This window comes from Cyprinus carpio, unplaced genomic scaffold (genome assembly GCF_018340385.1).
Source record: "Cyprinus carpio isolate SPL01 unplaced genomic scaffold, ASM1834038v1 S000006601, whole genome shotgun sequence".
Taxonomy (NCBI): domain Eukaryota; kingdom Metazoa; phylum Chordata; class Actinopteri; order Cypriniformes; family Cyprinidae; genus Cyprinus; species Cyprinus carpio.
Window position 1 is genome coordinate 180185 of NW_024879247.1, and position 11316 is coordinate 191500.

At 38.8% G+C, this 11316-nt stretch overlaps 1 pseudogene; it reads right to left on the reverse strand.

Annotated features, from left to right (window-relative positions):
* The window catches only part of LOC109050269, a 32174-nt pseudogene extending 21704 nt beyond the window's left edge, over nucleotides 1–10470 (reverse strand).
* Nucleotides 10471–11316: the final 846 nt, after the last annotated feature.

The following is an 11316-nucleotide window of genomic DNA, read 5'->3' on the forward strand; positions in this document are numbered from 1 at the left end:
AAAGCGTTATTACTCTCTACTCTTTTACACATTTTCTTGTATGACTGCAAAAACTGCTTTTACAGAGCCAAGTATGAATTAATGCTGACCCCGATGAGGGAGTTCTTGGTGTTGCCAATGGTGGTGAGAGCACTGAGGTCGAAGATAAGGATAAACTCTGCTCTCTCTGGGCTGAACTGCAGCTGGCTGAAGGCAGCATGTTGTATGTTAGGACAGGCAGCAAACCCCGGCAAAACCCAGAGGGCTGAGCAAAACTGTTCAGCACACAGCCCATCTCGCCCAAGACCAGTTTATAAGCTGCCTCCAGGGTAGGGATGTTCTTTAGGCTCAGCACAGCATGATACACTCCATGTGCAGCTGCCATCACCTGTGACACAAACAAAAAAAGTGTTAACTCATAGCTGTTGTGTGTGTTGAATTTCTAACAACTGAGGTTACTGATCGTACCTCTCTTTCTCTGTGGAAACGCAGCTCCAAGAGTTGGGATTTTGGGGCCAGCAACTTCTCCACAAAAGCAGCCGGGATGCTGGTGTTTATCTGGTCAACAATCTACAATCACACATAAAAAAATTAAAAAGACTAAACATGTAAAAAAGTATTGCAAAGACAAAATTAATAGCGACAAGTCCAAAGTGTGAACTACATTTATTTACGCAAATCCCGCAAAACTGTACTCCAGTCTGTCGGTTATTGGATTAATCAAGTCAAGTCTTACCAGTGTAAGCAGGGTGAGGACGGACATGCTGTACTCTGGTCCGCAGCACTGGCAGCTGTCCAGCTGGTCCAGGCCATAAGAGATTACAGCATCAATCAGCTGGTTGCCCAAATCCATGCTCACCAGCAGGACACACACACACTCATTTCCCGCTGTCAGCACTGCCTCCGAGAAGAACACCTGCTTGGCTGTGGTGACACAGGCTAAAACACGGTTCAAAACCTGCGAGCGAGAAAATGCAAACAATATACGTCAGATCAGTGAAGGATTGTGTAGTGTCTGTTGATCTATAAATGACAGCAGTTTATCTTAAAGGATATATTTGTATTGCAGTAAACACAGATATTTGAAGCAGAGGCGATGCGTGTTGGATACTAACATCAGTGACATATGCTTCTGTGATCGGAGGCCCTCTGATAGGGTTGAATCGTTCTCCGATGCTGTGCACAACTGTGCTAAAAACTCTCAACAGGGCTGCCAGTTTTGGCAGGGATACTGTGGGAGGGGGAATGTCCTCGTCTCCTGATTCCCCAGATACACCATGACTCAAATCCTGTGAATTAAAAGCGCATTAGAACCTCAGAAATCTCATAATAAATGAACTATCAGAAACCAAATTAAAACAATTCATGTTACCTCGGCATACGCCTCCATATCTTCCAAAAACTGACCCAATAATGTAGTTGAAAAGGTCAAATCTGCGACCCAAAACTGCTCCAGACTCTGTAACCAGCCTAGAAAGATATGTAGAGACACAGGTTAGACAGGTTATTTCCCCAAAAAGGGAAATGATACTCAATATAAAACAAATCGTACCGGACACTTGTTGAGTAAGAGACTGTTTCTGTGTGTGGTCTATATGCCAACCTACTAGGATATCCACTGTGTCCTGAAAAACAAAAGCAGCAGTTCATTTACAAGTTCTTTCCTTTCAGATTGAAAATTTAAGAGTGCTAGTGCTGCTTACTCTGAAGTTGGTGCTGAATACGTGTGGATAACACCGGGCCAACAGTAAAATACATTTTACACTTTGGCACAACAGCTCTGGTGTGTCCAAGTTCTCCAAAATAGACTGAAGGCTGCTCATCACCAACTGAATGACAAAACAGTAAAACATTTCAGCCCCAGAAAAAGATTATACAGAAGGGTAATCCAAGATTCAGCAACGGAGCTGTATAAATACCTGCATTACAGATGAAAAAGCCTTCTTCTCCCCTGCCGTTTCAAGTGCCTTGTGCACTGCCACCAGGTACAGAAGCTTCACCTCATCCTTTGTGGACACACTGAACTTGAGGAACATCCACTTGAAGATCCGCTCAGCTTCATAACTGAGGGCGGCACAGAGCAATCCCAGGCAGCACGCGGCCTCCTGCCTGAGCTCCTGCAGGAGCTTACTACTGTAAGGCCAAACAGAAACGCACAGAAACGTGTCATCAGGTACTGCATGGGGTTTATTATGCAATAATGACCAGTTGACTGTACACTACCCTGCTTATTATAAGGATACTTTACATACATACATACATACATATACATATATATATATATAATATAAATATATATTAAATATCGATTTGAGTTGAAATTAGGCCAGTTTTTTACTGTACAATTATCATGGCCAAAATAATCCAGGATAACAATGGCTCTGACCCAAAATGACACACACTTCATGTGAACTTGTGGTCTTGTAAACTTTACAATGGCCCCCTTATGTGTATTCATTAAGGTTTCTGAACTGTGCTTGTGAGTGCTCACTTTGCAGTCACTATGCAACCTGGCCCAAACTGAGCTGAGCTTCAAAGTAAACTTCTACATGATAATTATTGCGTAGCATTTATGTCACAAAGTGTGGACCTGGAGGAAGACTGCAAAGGCTTAGGGTGCCATTTGGGACAAGGCCTATATATTATTGCAATATCTATCGGAATTAAGAAAAAGCCATATTTAAGTGTAGGGAGATATTGTAATCATAACTGTACAAAAGCATACAAAAAGAACTTACTGCTGATTGGCATATCCTGTGGAGTGGGGTGTCTAACACCCAGTCTTAAAATAAAAAAAATAATTCCCATACTAGCGGGCTACATTTTTTTCAGGTATGGCAAAATATAATAATGGCTGGTTAAATTGTTTATGACTAGGACTCGGTAAGGTGTTCATAAAACTTCATGAACAATGAAGTGCTAAATATACCCTCAGTGGAGTGAATTCTGATACCCCCCCCCCCATACTGTGTTAAAAATAGGGCTGAGCAGTCATACCTCTCATTCAAAATGTCATTCAGGGTGCTCAAAATGGAATCCAACTGTTTCACTAGGACCTGTAATGTATAAATGCAAACAATAAAGATTAAAAACAGTTTAATTCTATAGACACACAAAAATCCATTTGAGCATGTCAGATCGTACCACTTTATTTTCAGAGTGCACAATGAACTCCCTCATTTGTTTCATAGTGGCCAGTCTGCGTTCCCGGTCATCTTCCCGTGACGCTCTCCGCAGAAGATTGGCCAGACGGGACTCCTCAGAGTGAGCCAGCGGTCGGTCTGGGACATAAAAGAGAAAGTGATGCTAGTAAATAAATGAATTCAACAGCCCCACTTAAGCTCCAAGGCAATTCATTCCAAACAAACAATGTATGAGCACTGAAAGGTGAATGTACCCTGTGATTTCCTCATTTCCTTTGTAGCTAAAGCACGGTTTCCATGCTGAAAAGTGGTTAAATCAGTAGTCACATCATTGATTCTCAACTCTTGCCCCAGCGACTTCCAACCATAAGTATTTTCAGAGAGGCCTCCATCAGCGTCATATCCACCTAGAGAGCAAGAATACTGTCATTTCCCTTCTCTAAAGGAATAACATTTATAATCTGAAATTCCTGAAAAAACACCACAAAAGACATTAAAAGCATAAATTACATGTTACATTGTGTCACTAAGGTAAGTTCTATTTTTATAAGCAGGGCAAAAAGAAATGTATATGGTATAATCTAGGTGTAACTATTGTATATTTAATTTTTCTTTATTAAAAATAAAGTAAATAACAAACAATAGAACAAATATATTATATTCATAAAAAACAAAAAAACAAACAGGGATTTATTCGCACAAGGAACCTCTGGGACCTTCCAAAAAACAAAAAGAAAGAAAAACCCTTTGACATTACTTTCTCTTTCTATTTCTAGAAACAGAAACCTTAAACAGAGTGACACACAGAAGAGGAAACAAATAATCAACAAATCCTCAGCAGAATGGCACATGGTATTGATGTTGAAAACCACAATAATGCAGGTGAAAAACTATGGTGGATATAATCCAGCTGATTAAAGCCAGGTTAAGCAAAGTGCCAGATGAAGAACACACCTTCTTCGAGTACGTCTGCAGCAGTGAAGGCGTCATTGTGCAGTGGTGGGGTGCCAGGCTGTTCAGAGGGCTGTATGTCGAAAAGAACTTCTGAACCACGGTCTCTAGAGACACTGTTCCTTACCCCGTCCTGGCTGGCTGACAGACTTTCGCCTCTGAAAAACATTCAATATACCATCAGTGGCTACAGCAACCTAAGTGTCCATGTTCATGTTGATGTCAGCATGCTAAAGCTTGACCAGAGGTGACCACTTATTGTGCAACTGGACAAAAAGGGATTGGTATTTACTCTGATAACATATGTATAAAACACCAAACACCACAATTTGTTTACAAACACTTTCAAAAGGCAGAATTGGTAAGATTTTTAAATGTTTTTGAAAAAAAGTCTCTTCTGCTTATCAAGGCTACATTTATTTGAACAAAAATACAATAAAAACTGTAAGATGGTGAAAAAATTTTAAAATTTAAAAATGGTTGTTTTTATTTGAATACATTTTGAAAATTACTTTTTTTTTTTTTTTTAATACGTGTGCAATCCTCTAAGGACACCCCTGGCAATTGAATTGCAATTGGCTAGTAAATCTTTTAGTTTACTCGCCAGAATATATAATAATGTTTAAAAAATGACACAGTTTTTTTAAATATCTGAAAGTACACTCTTAACATCAGTCTGTCAAGCATTATAATATGATAATCAAGTATTATTTAATGAAAGAACTTCAGTAATTAGAATTAAAACCCATGTATGAATGCATATTAGTCATCTTAACTGAACTTCAGAATGGTGGTGTTTTTTTTTTTGGTCATTCAGTGTTTCTGTAAAAAGAATTGCAGGTTGTGTGTCTTCGCTCAAATTGATTTGCTGAAATCAACACAGGGACGATAATAGATGAGTGCCAGCCAATGAAATTGTTGTTTGCGCATTAGTTTCACCCACTACCAGAAAACCCGGCAGTTCTTAAAAGCTGAAGAATTCCAAAGGAACGCTGTTATTTTGACAGGAAAATACAACAAAGAATATCGTCAATTCTCTCTCTCTCTCTCTCTGTGTGAGTGTTAGACCAGTGGTTCTCAGTTCCAGACCTCGAGACCCCCTGCTCTGCACATTTTGTTTGTTTCTCTTATGGTTTCAGACATTTGTTCTAAGTGGACATCACAGGATATTCCACCATGATTCCAGTTCGAAGCAAATGTATGTGTTCCATTCAAAGTGCATTGAAGTGTGCGAGACGTGAATTTAAACTGTATTTATTTACAGAGGTATATGATGTCACATTTGTCCGTGTGTGAAGACGCTGCGCAGTGCAAATCCGTGAATGAATGTTCCGCAGTGAGGTAAACTTAGGGAGTAGGGAGCAATGAACACTGTGTAGGGACCATGTCAATGGGAACACAGTTCATTCATGGACGGAGTTCTCACTTCTAACTAGGGTTGGGAACAGACCCTATTCAATTTTAGTTCTTATTCAGAACCGGTTGGTTGAGCAATTGTTTTTTTTTTTTTAAAGAACCGGAACCGTAAGCAATTTTAATTACTGAGTTTTTCGGTTCCAACTCCAAGACACGGTTTCTGGTGCAACACGTGACCAAAGCGTTTTGATAACTGTGCAAAATCGTTTTGTACTGGCAGCGTGCAGCAACTGCCGCCACAAAATTACATTTTATTTTTCCCATATTGTCATTAATATACATACTGACTTTAACTTGGACCACTAAATAAATAGACTGCTATTGTTATGTAAGTATGAGAGTTAGATTATTTAGTGTACAGGTCATTTCAAGAGTGATAAACAAAGTGATAGAAAATATTTATTTTCATGCATTTTAAATGTTTAAAAATGTGGAAACCACTCATTGCATCACAGCATCTCCTGACTCCATTATTATTTGTAAAATAGGGGCTTTATGGAGTGTGTGCATACATGGTTATAAGTATAACAGTTTATATTTCATTAATTTAGGGAAATGAACAAGTGTCTTAGCCCTCAAGAGACAATTTGGCCAACCAGCTTATTCCTGCTTGAAAAGCAAAATGTTATTGATAGTGTAAAAAACATCAACTTTGAAGCACATGCTAATTGATGGACTTGCATTACTCAACATTACTTACTATCTTCCAGCAACACTACATCCAATGAAGGTAAAATAGTATAAAAAAACATAAGTTTATTTAAATGGAATCGGAACCAGAAAAATTTGTATACTGTAATATATATGTTGAATTTTGACATTGACAACCTTTAAATTAAGTTGACACTAAGTAATAAACAGTATTGAGCATTGAGTATTTGAGCATTGTGCATTTTTCCTTACCACTATTTTTTTTAATAGTTGTTTAATGATTTTAATGGAATCGGAACTGGAACTGGAAAAATTTCTAATGATTTCCCAACCCTACTTCTAACGAGCTGATTATCTGAATCAGGTGTGTTAAAGAAAAACTATGCGAATACTGAGGAAACGATGGATGGGTTTCAAGCTAAAGTGAAATAAAAGAACACTTCTTAAACCAGAGAAGGTGAACATGTTGGTATTCTTGTGGGGAAAAAAAAAACATGCAAGCATTGTCACTGACAGCAAGTTTAGTTTTACTTTTCTTTTTGTTTTAATTTTAATAGGCTTGTTGTCTTTGCTGTTTACCTCACGTTACGCTATGGAGGCTCTCCATTTTATTTGATTCCTCAGTGTTTGCTAAACGTTCTGTAATTTATTAGTCAGTATATAGTACAGAATATGGTGTCTGTCATGCCTTATTTGTTTTCAAAGCTAGTTTGTCATTGTGTCTTTCTGTTTTATTGTTTTTGATTTTGAATTAAGAATAACAATGAATCGGTCTTGTTTTATTTGTAAAAAGTGAAAGGTGTGTAGATGTAGGCCTATGTAAGCAAAACGGACAATTATCTTTTCTTGTAAAACGTGACAAGATCGCGAATTCGAAAACGAAAGCACCCAAAGCCTGGCTTATAACATAGCAAAAGAGGAACTCCCAGTCACAAAATTCAAAACAAATATAAACTATGATAAAAGTTGGTTGAATGTTAACCACTTTCGTTTCCATATAACTATAAACTATGATAAATGTTAGTGGTTAAACAGATCCTAGTTGATTCGTACAGACCAAGCCCCACGGTTCGGCACGCATGTGAGCCGTGGATTAATTTCAAAATTTAACCACAAGTTTATCAATTGTACGTGTTTACACACGCAAGCGATTTTAAACCATTCTAGCAAAAGCAAAGATGAAATGGAAACTCGATTTGTTACTCGCGCACTGTTTTCTATCACAGCCGCACAAACATGAAGCTCACACACACGCAGACAGGCCCTTATACAGTCTATGAGAGAGTCTACATTTGAGTGGGTGCAAACACCGAACTGAATTATCTTTCCTGTATCATTCACTCCTTGCCTTTGAACAGAGACAACCTATACACATAAAATTGACAAAATACCGATCTCGACAATTCATTGTGGCAAATGCAGTCTGTTATGTCTTAAGTGAAAGAACAGCTGAGAAAGAAATCGGATGTGTATCATTAGGCTATATTGGATCTGTGCATCAGGTCTTAAAGGGGCAGCAGCCTAATAATACCTGCTGATGTCATTATGCTCATCAAACCACATTTTTGACAAAGATGAATCTATTTTTTAATGTATACAGTGAACACTATGCAGTTTAATTTTACACTTAATTATTAAATTTTTGTATGTGTATACTAGCGACCTTATTTGAAACATTGTTCTGTTTTATTTATCTATTGGCGCTTTTCCACTGCGTGGTACGGTACGGCTCAGCATGGTTTGCGTTTCCACTGCAGTTTAGTATTGCTTTAAAGTGTGTGGGATTATTCACATGTCGTTATAGTTGCACCGCCTCTACTGCCACAACTCCTAAAAAAAAAAAAAAAAAACCTTTCATTCCGCGTCACCCCCCATCAAGCTCTCGCTGGACCCGCTCCTCTGCCATCAACGAGAGGAATGTCTGTACTTTCACAACAGACAACGAAAAACTTTGGTTGGTAAAAAAAAGGTCCACTCTTTTCAAAACATTTGCAATCCATCCTTAGCTGGCTGTGCTGATTTAAATCTAGCTGTTCTTTTGTGTTTGTGTCGCAAGTTCAGTGACGCAGGTATACAAAATTCTCCAATTGGAACCTTAACCCTCTGGAGTCGATTAACGCGTATACGCGTAACGGTATTGTTCACTTGGAACCTCAACCAGGAGACGGTACTAAAAAAAATACCAGGTACTGTACCCATTGGAAAACCCCCCAAAAAGTGAACCGTGCCGCACCATGCAGTGGAAAAAGCGCCATATGCTTGTAATTTGTGTAGCCTATTTGTTCTTATTTTCTACTGGCTGTTCACTTGTCTCTTTAACAATGTTTGAACTTTCTTAGGCTAAGAGTTTTTGCTGTGGTCTAGCACTTATGGAAAGCAAAGTTACAATAGATTTTTTTTCTTGCTTATCGAAAAACGATCTGATCCGTGGCTCAAAAAACTGTAATATGATCTGAACCGTGAGATTTGTGATCCTTTGAAACACTAATAAATGTTCATCAGCATGCACTGATTAATCCCATGTTGTAGCACAGAAACAAATAGTGTAACCAAATCATTTGCTGAGAAAGTTAGTCGCAAAAAGATAGACCAGTGGGAAGAATGAGTCTGGAGCCCCTGAGTCGATATGCTGATAAAAATCAATGATCTCAGATATCTATATAATAATAATAATAATAATAATAATAATAATTATAATTCATTATTTTTGTATGTATGTGTGGGTGTGTGTGTATGTATATATATATATATAGTAAATCATTGATACCAACATAATTTTTTTTTTTTGTCCAATTTGGAACCTGACGTCAATTCTCATTCACTTTCATTTTGTTGGAAAAGATGGGGCTACGATATTCTTCAAAAATGTACATTTTGTGGTCCAAGGACGAAAGAAAGCCATGCAGGTTTGGAACATGTGAACTATAATAATCCTAATTAAAATACATTTTGAATTTCTAACAGTTCACAGAAATATAAAGTTGATCATTTACATCACCTGCCAAACATTAAATTAACAGAACTTTTCTAAACATTGCAGAAAGCATTAGCACTCAAAATCTGAACCATTAAATCGACAAAAGACACAAAAATCATAAGCACAATTCATGAATCTTCCCTGCATATTTCATAAAAATTTCATCTGCATCCGGGACAAGAGTCGTCATTTGACAGTCTAGCTGAGATTTCATTTTTCAACATGGTTTCAAATAATGCAAACTCATCTCAAAACTGCGACTGGTCATCCTAAATAAAGTAGTTATTTCAAAGTTACTGAATGGACATTGACAATTGGATTATGAGACTAGATTGAACTCAAACAATTAACCAGCTATCACTCTCGAAGTTCAATGTACTCGCTGCCAATTCCTAAGCTTTCCAGACACACTCGCCTGGCTTTCACATTCAGTCCAAGCTTCACCTGGCTTGTCCGGTTTAAACTACGAAAACGTCCAAATCAAAGCGGTTTAAAATTAAAAATAAAAACAAGTTTAAAATTACCAATCCGCTTCACAGTCAGCGGCACAACGAAAATAATGGAGCTGGTTAGCAAAGTGACATGAGCGTCGAAATTTATTTGAGTTTCACAGGAGGAGTTCAAACAGCATTAAATCAGTATCAGACGAATATTATTCCGTATGTCTGCAATATACATTACAAAAACGTAAATCGACCACTAACTTCACCGCAAATGTTGAAAAACTAACCCTATGCAGCTTGTGGCTAAACGTGTTAGACCACACGCGTTTCCCCTCACAAACCACAAATGAACGCCACGACACATCCGCGTGTTCGTCAAAACACACAAATCCACGCTGCTACACTCACATTTTTACTCAGTCTACAAACCAAAGCTAGCGAACAAACGCAAACATGATAAATATCGCCGGTGTTCGCCGATTGTTTGTGAGTTAGCTTATGCTAACATCTGCTACCCAGCCTGAAAAAATGAACAGGAGCGCTTGACACTTGTCGGTTTAACTATTCCCAAAGACTAGAGCTCAACCCCATTATCGTGCGACGACGTGATGTGAGATGAATGCTTTAGAAAAAGTCTCATCTCACGTGGAGACAGACCGCTGCTGTGTTTCATAAAGAGGCGCAGGAGAGCAAGGCCCGGCTGAAGCCTCGGGCTGTAGTGCGAGCGCTCGGCCGTGTGGTGCGCTACTGACCTGGGCTGCCAGTCATTCCAGTTTCGCTGCAGTTTCTGGGCGCTGCTCAGCCGAGACCCGAGGACTTTGCGGCTCATTACCTTCGCGAAGACAGCATGACCCGTCTAACACGGGAGGAGTCCGCAAACAAACCCTACTTTCACCGTTCAGTTTACGTCCATGCAACACAGTTTGAAATGCACTGTGTTTGAAAACTGAGAGGCAGCGGCCTGACCCTCCCATCTATTTCTCTTCTCTTCCCTTCACCGCGGTTCACACGGCGGCTGCCCCATCTGTCGGCGGCTAGACGTAACTGCAGCTCTATTGTTATCAGTGCAGATGCCGAGGCAAATACATTTCCCATGGTGCCTACACGCACAATGGCAGAAACATGGACGTACTTAAAATAACTCCAAGGTTGCTCGTTTCCTTGAAGCTTGGCAAGTGTAGGTTAGCAGGAAAAAGTAATAACTTGAATGTGAGATTTCACCTAAACTTCACTTGAGCAGAAAATAGAAACATCTGTTGAGGTAGCGACTCACCGCGTGGTTGCCTAGCTACAACAGGACGAGTTTAAGAGCTTCAAACACAGAGAAAAGAACACCACGGAGCCGACGTTTCAGTGCTGTTGACCTGAAAAACATCTCGTTAAGGTGTCCCATTCACCATTAGATTCAGGGAGGCATGTTATGTTTGGTAGCTCACAACACAGTTTCTACAATTTGTCTTTGGACTGCAATAAAATAAAATAAAAAAAAAAAAATAAACCTTCTTAAACCAAGACACATGTACACAAGAATTCAACTGATATTAAGTCTTGTTTTTCTAATTGATTAAAATCCAGCGATTTTAGGCTTACAACAAGAAAAAAACATATTTGGGGTAAGCAAAATAAACTTGTTTCCCACTTTCCCACAAGTTTATTTCGTTTTTTTTTGTTTTTGAGCATAAACTCCATTCATTCATTTCAGAAATCATTTATTTATCATGTCGATGCATTTTAGTTTAAGAATTTGAAGACATTT